We start from the raw sequence: 15,626 nt of genomic DNA, 5'->3' as shown, positions 1-15,626 counted from the left end.
CATGGCTCTTTGAGTAAGACTCTTTGGGAGGCTATTACAACACCAGCTTTAAAAAAATTTTTCTGGCTGAAATTGTTATGGTCCTGGCACAGAACTTAAGGGCTTCCATCTCCAGTTTATATGTGTATTTGAATAAATGCTAAATTGCTTATCCCTCCCACATTTTATTTATTGTAAGAACCAAATTAAAGCAGCACTTTAAAAATTTCATCCATAATTCTACTACACTAAAATGACTTTTTCATTTATCAGAATCTCCTTTTCTAGCCCATCTCATTCTTTTGTTTCAATAGACATTGTTTATTGAACAACAACTTATATACAGAAAACAATGCACCGATTCTAAGAGTATAGCTTGAGAGTTCATATCACAAAATGCACACACTTGTGTAATCACCACCAGGTTCAGAAATAAAATATTACCCTGACCCAAAAGCCCCATCCTGTCTCCTAACAATCAGTACCCTTCCTTCTCTTCTCCCCAAAGGTCACAGGTATGCTTATTCCAAACAACCTTGCTAAATTCACTTATTATTTCCAATAGTTTGTAAATTCTTTTTGATTTTCCATCTATCCAGTCAGATGCTCTGTGCAGAGTGACAGCTTTATTTCTTATTTTCCTTTTTAATACCTTTTAGTTATTTTTCTTCTCAACGTGCATTGATTAAGACATCTAATACAATATTGAATAAAAATGATAGCAGACATCTTTATCTTGTATCTGATCTCAGAGGAAAGCATTTTAACATTTCACCATTAAGTATAATGTTTGTTGTACAGTTTGTATATTTACCTTTTATGAGATTAAGGAATTCCTTTATATTCCTAGTTTGATAAGAGGGTTTTTTAAAAATTATGAATGAATGTTGGAATTGGTCATGATTTTTATGCATCTACTGAAATGTTCATATGACTTTTCTAGTATACATACCAGATGATATTATTTTGTTGTTGTGCTGAATTACATTGATTAATTATTAAATGCTAAACCAACCTTGCATTCCTGGAATGAACCCAATTTGGTTGTGGTATTTTCTTCTTATCTATCACTAAATTTAGTTTCTAATATTATATTTAGGGTTTTTTTTTCATCTATGCTAATGAGAGAAATTGCCCTCTTATAATCTCTTTTTTTGTTTTTTTCCCTTAAACATCCCTGTCAGGATTTAGCATCAAGATTAAGCTGGCTTTACAAATCAAGTTGGGAAGTATCCCTCTTTTTCAGTTCTCAGGAATAATAATTTCAAATGTTATTTCATCTCTCAATATTTGGAATAATTCACCAGGAAACCAAGTAGGCCTGTTTTTCTTGGGGGAGGAGGTAAAGAGAGGGGAGGAGACTTTTTAAATAGTAGATTCAATTTTAAAAATAAATATAGAACATTTAAATTTTCTATTCTACAGTCAGTTTTAATAACGTGTGGTTTTCAAGAATTTGTCAGTTTCATCTAAATTTCAAATGTATTGGTATAGTCATTCATAATTACCTCTTATTCTCTTTTTAATGGTAGAAGGAAATTTATTAATTGCTGAAACTGGTAAACTGGTATTTTCTCTCTGTCTTTTTTTTTTTTTCTTACTAGGGTTTATCAGTTTAACTAATTGTTACAAATTACCCGCTTTGGACTTTGTAACTTTTCTCTATTATTTGTTCACTGTGTCATTCATTTCCGTTTTTTATTATTTTCTCCCTTCAACTTTGAGTTTGACATCCTGTTTTAACTTCTTGCGATGAAATCTTAGAGAATTAATTTCCCCTAATATATGTGTTTAAGGAGATAAATTTCCTTCTAAATGCTACATTAGTTACATCCCATGAGTTTTGATGTGCCATATCATTAGTATTCAATTCAAAATATTGTCTAGCTTCTGTTACAGTTTCTACAATGGCCTATAGGTTATTTACGAGTATGTTGCTTAATTTCCAAACATTTGGGGATTTTTTTGTTCTCTTTGTTATCATGCTCTGTTATTATATTGTTATTTATATATTTAAAAGCTATCACTGGGGCCTTAGGACATATATTGTTGATTATTGTGATTATCTTGCGTGATCATGCAGTCTGCCCCGAGCTGAGGTGAGAAAGAGGACTCTGTTGCTTGAGAAAATTGGAAAGGGTGGGCTGGCACCAGAACCTCTCTGACCCAGGACCTTGAGGGTGAACTTCAGGAGCAGTAATGGCCTTTCAATAGCAGAGAACAGCCATCAGAACTGTCCTCTTGAGGGCTGGCCAAGTGGCTCAGTGGTTAAGAGTTGGCTTAAGAGCGCCGGTACGATTCCCACATGAGCCAGTGATGCTGCGCCCGAGCTGAGCTGTCGCTGAGCTGCCAACAGGTGCAGGATGGCTCAGCTGATGTAACAACAAGACTGCCTGTTCCATGGTGGGCTTCGCTCGCCTACAACTAAGACTGAACTCGGCACCTTGAGCTGAGCTGCCACCTGGATGGCTCAGTGGATGCAGTGTGTGCTCTTAACAACAAGGCTGCCGGGTTCGACTCCCGCATGGCATGGTGGCTACGCCCACTCGCAACTAAGACTGAACTTGGCACCTTGAGCTGAGCTGCTGCCCAGATGGCTCAGGAGATTGAGCATGCGCTCTTAACAACAAGGCTGCTGGTTTGACTCCCACATGGGATGGCAGCTACATCCAAGCTCAACTAAGATTGAACACAGCACCTTGAGCTTAGAGGCCATGAACTGCCGACGGGAAGCCAGATGGCGACTGGTGCCCTCCACAATGAAGACTGAAGAACAACTTGGCTGGTCCCCCTCCCCAATTCCCCAACACTGTTACCCTCCCCCAATTCCCCATAAAAATCTTGAAGAAAAAAAAAAAAAGAACTGTCCTCTTGAGACTACGTCACAACTCCTGGGTTCCTGGACTTACCATGACATGTGGACCTAGAAAAGGAAAGGCATCCTCATAATATTTAAGATAGATGTTTGGAGTCATAATACTACTAAAAATATGTAACCTTATGTTATTCTTCAAGCTTATGGTATATGATAGAATATTTTTCATCTGCTATCATCTTTATCGTAGCGTATCTCATTTGACAGTTAAGAGACATGAATATAATTTAGTCTCCCTAATGTGGTTATAACAGTCATTGCTAGTATTTTGTCAACACTTACTAGGTGCCAGACACTCTCCTAAGCATTTTGCCTCTATTATTTCACTTAGTCCTCATATCTGTTATTATCCCCATTTTCAGATGAAGAAATGAAGGCACTGTGACATTAAGTAACTTGTCCAAGGTCACTCAGCTGCTGGTGGAGCCTGGATTTAAACTCAGGATGTCTGGCACTAGAGCCAAAGCTCTCCTAACCACTATGCATAATAATAAATGTTTATTTGGAGTTTTCTAGTTCGCAATAACATTTTAAGTGATCAACTCATTTAATCTGTGCAATAACTCTATGAGGTAGGTATTTTTTTTAAAGATCCCTATACTATTTATTTTTATTGGGGAACAGATTGTTTTTCCAGGACCATAAGCTCCATGTCAAGCAGTTGTTTCAGTCTAGTTGTGGAGGGCGCAGCTCAGTGGCCCATGTGGGGATCAAACCGGTAACCTTAGTGTTATGAGCACGGCATTCTAACCAACTGAGCTAACCGGCCTCCCGTAGGTGTTATTTACTATCAGCCCATTTTATAGATGAGCACGTGGAGGCACAAGGAGGCTCAGTAATTCACCCAAGATCACACAGCTAGTAAGAGGCAGGGCTGAGACTCAAACATGGGCAGTTTGGCTGCAGCGTCTATCTTCACCATTATAAAACACTTCCTCCCAAACTGACTTACCAAAGACATGGCCAGTGTCAAACACATCCATCCCCATGTATTACATGATCAAATTAACATTCACCTAGGTTTGATAATTATGTCAGAAATGATGAGACATTTATGTTGGAATGGATGTGTTGCTCATAAATAAGGTCTTTGTAAAGTTCTTTCCCATTTTTATAATTTAAAAAAACATAATGGATAGCCATAATAAAAATAACCTGAAAACCCATAAAGTTTAGGACAAATATCATTGCGCAAAAATACAGATTCCATTTTTAGTTTGAGTTATAGAAATGACAAAAAGAAATGACTGTTACGGATAAGATCAGCTGAGGGAAAGAAAACTTCCATTTGCCTGAAGTTATGCACATAGGTCATTTTTTCCCTGGCTGCAACCTGAATTATTAAAGTTTAAAAGTTAAACTTTAACCTTAAACTACTCAGAGACTTCATAAGTATGCTGTACCGACAAGCCGTATGCGGTGTTAGTTCCACATGAAGGGGGAAAGGGTCCATTTTCATTCCAAGTTCAAGGACAGGGTCACCTAATAACCCAGTAAGCTTAATGGCAGCAAAGCTGAACAATCCTCTCCCCACGCATGACACTTTTTTGAACGTCCGGTGAATTACACAGTAATTGAAGTCCTTAATATGCTTTTACGCGTTAGAGTGCCACAATTTTAGGTATAAGGCTCTAAACCCTTTACCCAATCATATTTGACTGAAGTCATCATTGTTTTCTATTAACCTTTCACCTTTGACCTTTGATGTGTGTTCACTATACCCATTTGTGAACCGCATAGGATATGCTTTTCCAAAGCAAGAATTAACACTGACTCAAGCTATTTTATGAAAAAAGTCATTCCAGGAAGTAATTTGACATCAGAGTATTCAGTGAATACTGAATACAAGAATGCCATTTTCTTTCAAAGAGCTGGATGGTCTTGTGGATATCCCATTTACACGCATGTCAGTAGAACTTTTTAGACATAAGGCACCCTTGTTTTGTTTTTAATAGCATCTGAACATTTGTGCTAATGGAATCATTGATCACTTATTCTGGAATGAGTTGTGGAAAGGACAGTCTGAATAGAAGGGACCCCTGTGACATCAGCACAGTTTTAGCAAAGAAAATACCTCAGGCTATGAAGCAGAAATCCTATGTAAATCACTGCATCAGGCAAAGGAAAATATCTCATCTAGCTTCCTAAGCCGAGAAAGAAAATAACCACTTCCTAAGTACTCTTCTCAGGATGTCACAACATGAAGGTCAAAGCAAATTGCTAAAGTTTGGGAAAGAAAAACCAGCAGAATGTAAAAAAAATAATAATAATAACACACTCTAGAAATGGGTACCATGGCAACTCCCAAGAGCCAGAAGTGCTTCCAAAAAAAACCCTTTAAATTATTGTTAGGACTGAATGTGCCCCCCCCCCCACCTTTCCCTGGTCTCCAAATTCATGTGTTGAAGCCTTAACGCCCAATGGGATGGTACTTGGAGATGGGGCTTTGGGGAGATAATAAAGGTTAGATGAAGTCATGAGGGTGGGGCTACTGATGGGATTAGTGCCCTTATAAGAAGAGAAAGCAGAGAGCAAGCACCTCTCCCTCTCTCCCCCTCACCCTCCCTTCTTCCCTCCCTCCCTCCACCCCCTTCCTCTGTGCCATGTGAGAACATAGTGAGAAGGTGGCTGTCTACAAGCCAGGAAAAGAGCTCTCACCAAAAACCAAACTGGTTGACACCCTGATCTTGTACTTTTGAGCCACAAACTGTAGGAAAATAAATTCCTGTTGTTTGAGCCACCCAGTGTGTGGTATCTGTGAAGGCGGAGTGAGCTAACACAGTCGTCAAAAACTTCCTTCACTTTGTTTCAGTAGACACCGAGTATACCAAGAGAAGTAACTCCTTGTTATCAGTAAAGCTCAAGTAATCACAACAACAAGATGCCAAAATCCTGTGTGCCCGTAACTCTAAGGTATATTCTAACGCTTATGATTTTAGGTATTTAAAGTTTCATTTCAGTAATTTTAAGAATGAATATTCTTCACTTAACATGTATAATATCCTGATACCTTCATGGAAGTAAGCTGTAGGCACTAAGAATTATAGTACTTCCCCTCTCTCTGTGTAGAGGATTGGCTTAAGTAACAGGATAGCTTTTTCATTATTCTGAAATCCTGGAGTATTTCTTATTTGGGAACTTCCGTCTTAAGACAGCTCATTATAAAACCATCATATCAATGTCGGTTGACTGCATGAAAGAATCATTGTCATCAGGCTGCCCTCCTGATCAGTCTTATCCCCTCATCTGAGATATATAATTACACAGCAGCCCTGGAACTACAGAAAATAGAACGTGTTTCCCACTGCTGTGACAGGACACCCAAGGAAAGAGTCCCTGTTCGTACAGGCAGAGTCAGGGCCATGGTTGGTGTCACACAAAGAATAAATTCATATGTGTGCCTGAGCTCATTCACACAAGTGTCTTTTATGTTCCAGATCACCTGAAATGAAAAACCAAGGATTTTGGTTCTTGTTTTAAATATTGACACCAGTGAGAGATGAAAAGGAGACTGTAAGAAAAAACAAAGAGTAAAGATAAGTGAAATCTTAACATTAATTTCTAATGATTAATTACATGGGAGAGTCAAGAAATCCTTCGCAGGGAGGTGGCTGGGATTAGGAGTCTAGGGGTTGGCCTGGTGAGGAGCACAGAGGAAGGACTCTGTAGGCTCAGGGAGCCTCATGGATGAGAACACTGAACCAGGAAAGAGCTCCAGATGTTGGAAGTGTCTGGGGAATGGCCAGGAGTAACTTCAAGGAGAGGGTTTCAGGGAAGCAGAAGAAAATATGGAGTTTACAAAGATTGGGAGGGATATATACATACAAAGGAGGCTGTATTCTGATCAGTAGACAAGGTGAGCCATTGGGTTTTAGACAAATAAATAACTGTATCAGCTTGGTGAGCAAAAACAACTAGAAACAGGGAAGGAAACCATCAGGAGACTGTCGTATCGTCCACGACAGAGGTGACAATGCTCAGCCTTGGAGAGGTAATGGAGATCTAGCTACTCACAAGCTAAAGTGGGCAGGACTTGGAAACCCACGGACACGTGAGACTGAGGGAGAAGCAGCTGTGGAGGATCCAGTCGGGGTTTGCAGCTGGGTCAGTTAAATGGCTGTAACACCATGAACAGAGGCAGGGAAAACAGTCGTCGGAACAGACTTAAGAGTAAACATAACTGTTTCTACAGTTAGAAATTCAAGACCCCAGAACCATCCTTTGTCGGAGTTTGTTTACCAAGAACTAATCTATAACCATGTTGTAACAATATTTTTCTTTAAAAAAAAAATCCTTGCCTACGAAATAATTTTGTTATTAGCTACAACCACCCCCGTGGCTTGAGCCTTCGCCCAGTTTCTATTGCCTACTGGATCTGATGTGCTTGGAGCATGGATGCATCTGGAGCAGACACATTTCCTCATTCACGCCAAAACAAGTTAACTCATCGGTGGCTTATCTCATATCCGCCCTGTAGATCTCATGGGAGGATATAGCCCTTATTACTAAAATAATGTGTGAAAAACAAAAAATAGCATGGAAAGAAATTTCTGAACATGATCTTTATAATTGCTTTTCAAAATAACTTACTCAAGGTTAACATGAGTTAACGTTTGTGTTTAAATATTGTTCTGTTTTGAGAAAGTATCTTCATTATGATTTTTTTGGGTATTCTTACATGCATGCATTTCATTTGGGGGGAATATTTCTTGTACTAAGAAAAGAAACTCTTGGATTCTGTTTTTTCTTCTACTCGCTGACTTAATAATTTGCGGTAAGCCACTTGACCTTTTGACAATTAATCCCTTGATTGTGAAACAGGATAATAATAATGTTTAACTCTCCTATGAGAATATTACTGGGATTTATTCAACCAAAGACTTTAAAACACTGTTGTGCCCTTAGGTGAAATGTATTCCTAAGTACTAAATATGAATAATCACTGTTATTTATTTGAATATAATCATTTATTTAGTCCTTATATTTAGAGGTCCTCTATTATATATTAGGTGCTGAAGATATAAAGATAAGTAATATATGGCTCTTACCTTTAAGAAATTCTCCATTTTACTAGGGAAAACTCAACAATAAGATCAAAAAGTCAACTTAAAGAAGTATAATTTCATGAACAGTCAAGCGAATCACTAGAGGAAAAAAAAAAAGTGAAAGAGGAAAAAAAAATCAACAGAAATGTTACCTGAGCTAGCTGTCCCAAAAAACTTCAAGAATCTTGGTTGACTCTTCTTTCAGCTAATAATAAGTTATAATTTTCAAAGCTTCTCCTTGATGGCAAGTTGTTTGAAGCGAGTCATATTTTTCAACTTAGTATCTTATTTATCACAAGGAAGTGGTAAGAGAGTTACCCCTGGATGTGGATGACCTGTATTTAATTATTGATGTGTGACCTTGAGCAAGCTTCTAAGCCACTTAATACCTCACTTTCTTTATCTCAAAAATGAGAGTAATAATATTAACACCTCACAGAGTGATTGAGAACTAAGCAAGTTATGCATGTAGAGTACTTAAAAGTGATTAGTTGGCATTTGGTAAAATGTGATTGGTAAGCATTCAGTAAGTGCTAGTTTATTAATATTATTTTTATTAGCCACACCTCTTAGCACAATGTTTTGCATATAGTAGACACATGCTTTTAAAATTAAATTAGCAGACACTCAGAGGCATAATCCGGAATAAGAAAGGATCCATTCAACTGTCAATGTTATTGACAAAGACAAATATAAAGGCTGGAAAGTTCTCACCTCATAGAGAAATGAGAAATATATGAATAATTACCATGAAAAAGTTCTTCAGAACAAGAGGAAGGGAACAGCATCTTAAACATGTCATGGGAGCAGGGACAATGCCAGTTTTACAGCCCTGACGCCTACCTAATACCTAGCACAGAATAGTATCCATAAATATTTGTTGACTGATAATCCAATGGGGTAAGGGGGGGCGGTGACAAAATGTAATGCTGAAACATCATTTAGATCATTATTCAGAAAAAATTTCCATTGTTTTGGTCTCTTGCAAAAATGCAAGAAGACATATCCTCTATGAAACAGTATCAAAAATAATAAGAAAAGGATGGGACATTTGTAGACCAAGCACCAGTGATGAAACTCTTTAAATGACCACCTGTGATGACTTGGAAGGAAGTATCCATTTGAAGGCAAGACCTCAGCAGATGTCATGTCTGCTACAATACATCTTAAGCGGGAAGTGGGATGGGTGCACAAGGAGTTAAAACTGTGGGACAGTCAGGCGGGCTGGCTGCTTCTCAGTGCTAATTTGTATTGTCCAAACTCTGGGCAGTGAGTACGTGTGGTAATGAATTCTAAGGATGTTAGATCAGGAGGCAGGAATAAAACTTTAGATTGGGTTGAACTTATCAGTTGGCGTGTATCCATGAGAGAGTCTGGATTCCGTGATCTAATTCGAGCAGCTGAGAATAGTGCTGTTCACTTTTACAATGTTCTATTCTGAGTTAAGCTGAGATAATAGAAATTCCTGGGTATTACATGAAACAGTGATTCTCAACCCTGTTAGACCTAATGCCCCCTTTTTATGATAATCTTTTGGGTAATAGCCCTTTATTTGCAAATGAAAGTCATAGTCAATATAACCTACTTATACATATTTTAAGAATCAATATAATATTCTAACTGTAACATAAAAGGAAAGTAGTATCATTTCAATGTGTGGATGCTTACACACAACTCTGCTAGAGACGCAGCAAAGTGGTCACGTGTGTGCAGTTTCACCTTGATTACAAGGCGACTTCACCTTGACGACAACAGCCCCAAATTCAGAGTGATACAGAAGTGCTGTTTTGAGGATGAAAGTTCACAAGCAGGATTGTAGTCACTGGTATGATTTTTTTCCTCCAAAATATGAAACAAGTATTGGTAAAGTTCTGGACAAAACAATATAGAACTTAATTTGACGGTCAAATTGCAAGAGAGGCTGGGAAACATGGTCTTTATTCCGTGGCCAGCTAAAACAACCCTACTACTGTACAATGAAAAAGAAGAAACATGCTAGGGACAGTTGTGCCCATCGCTGCTCAGTGCTGTGGGACTCAGCACTTGCTGAGACCTGGAAGCGTCACACACTCAGGGGGCCAACACTGAACATGTTCCCACTGTTGTGAAGGCAAAAGTAAACGTTTATTCTGAATATGGATTTCCTTTTACTGCTTAACCAGGCTTCTGTCAGCAATACTATCTCTGGGTTTACTGAATATCTTAATCCCCATCATGGTGTCTCCTACAACATTGCGTCTGTCCTAAAATTCACTTCACAGCAAAAGAAGCAAGACAATGCACTGATACAATTGAGATATGCTTATCTCACCCTGTACCGATGTCCCCAAAGCAGAATAGTGGAAAGGGCTGTTTAAGGTTCAGCGATTTCCCAGCAGAGAGACAACACCCTGAAAGCTAATGGCACGCGCTCCTAAAAGGTGATCAGTGTATGATATGGTTTCTCCCATAGCCAGACTACACAAGCTACATGGGACAGAGGTATCCAGCCAAATAAAAATAAAACTCATAGATTATTTGATGTGACTGAGCACTTGGGAAAATTATTGCTGGACATGTTGGAAAAATTCATGGTAGGAGCATTTGGAAAAAAACTTAGAGCTAGGTACAGAAAAACTTAAGCAAATAAAAAAAATGAGGCAATTATTCCTTGAAGGAAAACCAGAAACATTTACAGAAAGGACCCATAATCAAAGTACATTATTTGCTTCAATAGTGGGCGATATTTACATAATCAGAACAAATATACATTAGCTAGTTAGCAACATTCTTTTGAAGATGGAAGAAAGAAAGTCCAGGGGTAAAAAAAAAAAAAAAAACTCAACTACCATAATAGATTCTGTCTAAAATTGATACATGAAGACATAGCAACGTAAGTATAATTTTAGAAAGATGGAGGTGAAAAGCAGAAGACACAGCTAGAAGAATTGAAAATGGCTGCCCCTAGGGAATTACATTTGGTTGTAGAAAGAGAGATTATTGTTTGATGTAAGCTTTTAGTGCTACTTAATAATTTAACTATTTGTATATATTACTTTGATGAAAATTTCTAAAAATTGAAATAAAATACAGGAACTAAGTATTCCACTCAAGAAGTTAGAGGAAAATATAACAAAATATACCCAAATAAGTAGAAAGAAATAATAAGAACAAAGAAATTAGCTAATAAATAAGAACCAAAGCCAAAAATAAAATATAATGTTAATTAAGAAAAAGAAAAGATGCTTCATTGATAATACCAATAAAATACAAAAACTTTTGATAAGACTAATCAAGAAAAAAATGATAAGAAATCATTAAACACCACTAAAAACAAGAGAGGGACACAATTGCATACATTGAGGTTAGATGTTCTTAGATAAAATTGTTATCTATTATACTGCATTGATTTGACAAACTTTTTGAAATGGATGGTTTTCTAGGAAAATGCAAATGTTACTTTTGATACAAGAAGGGGTAGAAATAATGAATACGTTGAAACCTTAGAAGAAAGTGGAATCTGTCAAAGAATCACTCTAAAAAAATAAACCAGTTTTATATAATTTCTTCATGTAGTTTCAAAATTTCTTAAATTGTGGAAACTGTTCAGGGACATGTGTTTGAAAAAGTATCTTTCCAACCCATTCTATGAATTGGACATAACCATGGCTTTAGTTCTAAAATAATTATAACACACCCAAAAGAAAATTATAGGCAGTCTCACTAATGAACAAAGGTGCAAAAATGCTAAATATCTATATGTGAATTTGCTAAATGCTAGCAAATTTGATCCTGCAATGTATGAAGAGATGAATACTTTTTGCCTAATTCTTAGGTGTATCATAGGAATATAAAGATGCTTCAACTTTACAGAGCCTAAGCGCATAAGTGACTATATTAACAAATTAAAATGAAATAAAAGTGATCATCTCAAAAGGTGACAAAAAAAATAACTCAATGAAAATTCCACATCTATAAAAACCCTTAGTAAGTTCGGCATTTATCTTGATAAAAGTATTTGATGAGGCTCTATGGCAAGCATCATACTTAATGATGAAACATTAAATGCAATACCATTCGAGTCAGGAAAAAACGAAGAATTGATAGTATCAACACTGTACTGGAAGTGCTAAGAATTGCAATAAGCTAAAAAAATAAAAAGTATAAACTTTGAAATGGGATAAACAAATGGTCATTATTTGTAGCACTATGTACCAATAATAACCACTTACAAAATGTAATGAAAAATAAACAGTGGTAAAACAAATAAATAAACACATAAATATCTATATAATGCCAAAGATTAAACCTATATAGGCAAGAGATTTAATCCAGATCACTTATTAGGTTTACTTGTGATAACTCTTTGGATTCCTTCAGCACCAAACAGCTCCCTTAGTTTTTCCATGACTTTCATGGCTTTGATGTTTTTGAAAATTACTGACAAGTTCTTTTGTAGAATGTCCTTCACCTTGAACGTGAACTCACCTTACGAGTTCAGGAGTTGCACCTTTGTCAGGAGCATCATGGAAGCAGTGCTCTGTTCTTATTCCATCCAATCTGGACACAAAGAATTTTGATATGTTCCATTTAACTCTGATCACTTGAATAAGGTGACATCTGCCAGGCTTTTCCATGTCATAGTATGCGTTTTCCCTTTGTCATTAATAAGTAATTTGTGAAGCAGTACTTTGAAACTACAAAGCTTCACCAAACCTTCAATTTATTTATTTATGTTACTGTGGACTCATATATTCATATCTTGTTACGAGCATTATCTTGTTGTTTCCATTTTGGCCAACGGGCATGCTCTTCAAATTGACTTCTGTGTTCTTTTGGCATGTCCCCATCATGCTTTGAGTATTTCTTTTCTGTCTGGCACAATAAAATAGTCCAGTCTCAGCTTTTACTTTTCCTGCACCAACTCTGGAATCAGCCACTTTTATAAGGAGTCCTGATTCCTTTTAGTGAAGAATGGTATTTAGAAGCCGACTTCTGGACAACTGTGCTCATTGCTATTGGGGGGGGGGAGGGGAGGTTGGGGGTGGTGGTGGTGGTTGCTACTCTAGACCAGAATTAGGTAATGCATGTATCTTATATGTATACTTATTTCCATATCCGTCTATAACACTGAAATCCACAAGCTTATCCCAATACCTGTAATTCCAATCCAAAGTGTTCATTCTCGTTTTCTCCTTTTTCATGTCTATAACTCCCTACTCCAAAATATAAGGAAGGTGGCACCCATAATCATTAATGTGTTATTATTTTCGTGTATCAGTATTTGCATTTCATGTATTTTATTTTTTTGATTCATCTTCCATTGCCTCTGCTGCATGCTTAACTTGTTTAAGGAATAGCAATAAGCCCAATATAGTAGAAATGGGGGGAGCAAAAGGGAAAGTGGGAGAAGATGAAATCAGTATTATATCACTTGCTTCCTCATATTAAATCATTGTTCTGGTTCCGTGATAAAACAGAATAGGTGTTACATAAATGTTAGTTAAATTTAACTTAAGTAAAGGGTGATCTTATACTTGGACTTCATCTTCAGACCTGTACATTTTTTTTCTTCCTGTGTTCTGTCTTTTAAGTTATTTTTGTGTAATTCATCTTTGTGTGCTTCATAATACTTGCCTAGCACAGAACAGGTGCCCCACATATATTTTTACTATTCAATTTAAATTAAAAATTTTAAATTTTAAAACTTAATCAATTTAAATTTGTCTTTAAAACCATGACTGAATACTTTTATTTTCCAAATAGGTGTTCACTGGATTTTTTTTCATAAAGAAAATAATAATTTGCAGTATTTCGGAGGATACTGGCTTATGTTTATGTATTCTTAAGGTTTTCTTTTTTAAGCATGCTATTGTTTTAAATAGACTCTTAAAAATAACATTTCCTTCCCTTAAATACTAATGTATTTATTTTTTCCTATTTGGCAAACATTGATTTGGGGCTGCTGAGGTTTATAACACAACAAAAATCAACCCATGCGCTCAAGGACTAAAATTAACACACACCTGACTGTATTCCTCTTTTTGGATCTCTTGTCAGAATAACTATGTAACATCTTAGTACTGTACCTTGGTGAGAAAAGGTATTTTGTAGAGCATAGTAATAAGGTTCATTCAGAAAACGGAAACCACTCTAAGACCTATGAACAAAGGGACTTTAGTATAAAGACTTGGTTTGATGGTGAAGACACTGACAAGCTCTCAGGGATAAGGTGGCAGGCCAGGTATTAGCAGGGGCAATGGGGTGGGGACTTCTTACCAGAGCGTAGAGGCCAAGGCCATGGAGCAGCAGAAAGAACCACAGTAGGGAGTGGCCAGTGGGTGCCAGGGCCCCGGAGGACACAGGCGTCCAGTAGGAGCTGCAGCCACAGAGAAGGCACGACTGCTGGAGAGATCAACTGAAGCAGAGCGAGAAAGAGAAAAAATACCTTGGTTTCCCACCTTCCTTCCTTTTGCCAGTGCTTCCCACTTGGGTAAACTAAACAGAAACAGTTAGCAAGAGAGCCTGGGAATGTGATTTCCCGTGATACAGAGCAGAGCAGAGGACACAAAATTTAAAAACAGACAAACAATTTATAGCTCAAAAGGTAGGTCAGTGATTCCTTTTCAGAGGGAAGGACCAACATGTGGATTCTAGGGTTCTGTTAATGGTCTTTCTCTGGGTGGTGTTACAGGATGTGTTCACTTGGTAACAATTCATTTATATGTGTCTACGTATAATGCAATAAAAAATTATTAGTCAAAATATATTCGGGTGAAAATGTTCACTAAAATAATAGAAAAGGTCATGTTAGGGCATTAAAATTGTGGGTGATTTTTTTACTTCAGTTTTCCAAATTTTCCATACTATAGTTATCAGTTTATAATATACTAGTTTGTCATAAAACTACCTCTATCATTTAAAAAAATTATGCTTTTGGGAATATAGCCATTAATATTGTAGTAACTATGTATGGTGCCAGGTGGGTACTAGACTTATCAGGGGGATCACTTCCTAAATTATATAAATGTTTAACCACTAGGCTGTATACCTGGAACTAATATAAAATAATATTGAATGTCAACTGTAATTGAAAAAATTTTAAAAGTCTAAAAAAGTAAAATATCTCTACATATAAAAAAAGTATGCTTATAAAAAAGTAAATTATGTAATTTACTTTTTCAAATAGAGATCAGATCTGAACTATTTGTGAGACAATTTTTAGAAGAACCACGAATGGAAGTCACAAATTCTATTAATGTAGAAATCTTTCCAAACAGACTATCTCTGTTTCTCATAACCAGGGTTCAGTATATGCTTCATTACAGCAAGTTGTACTTAAGCATTTAAGAAAAAGTAGGTGCTCATCCAGGTGTTATTCATAATACATTCACTTCCTACAAAAGCTTCACCAGTGTCTGATCAGTACGTGGATGAAAATTAAGTGTGCATAAACTCATTAGGTAAAAGGGCAATTTCCTGTCTTGTCTATAATGAATTATCTGTTCATTTTTAGTTGTAACATAAATGTTCCGTTTGTTCCAAAACAAACCCTACTCTGTAAAAAAGAATGGTGTTCATTTTCCTCTAAAGACTGAAAGTGACAATGAGCCGTTATAGACGATTTAAAGTGTAGCATTTTGTGGCCTTCTTTTCCCTTTGCAATCTAATTCCTTTCTTTTTTTCATATGTTATGATTTCACTTAAAAAAAAAAAACCAAAAAAACCAAAACAGAGCCTTCTTTCAC

Source organism: Hipposideros armiger, unplaced genomic scaffold, assembly GCF_001890085.2.
Source record: "Hipposideros armiger isolate ML-2016 unplaced genomic scaffold, ASM189008v1 scaffold_22, whole genome shotgun sequence".
Lineage (NCBI taxonomy): Eukaryota > Metazoa > Chordata > Mammalia > Chiroptera > Hipposideridae > Hipposideros > Hipposideros armiger.
The sequence above is the reverse complement of the archived record's forward strand: the minus strand, read 5'-3'. Positions refer to the sequence as shown.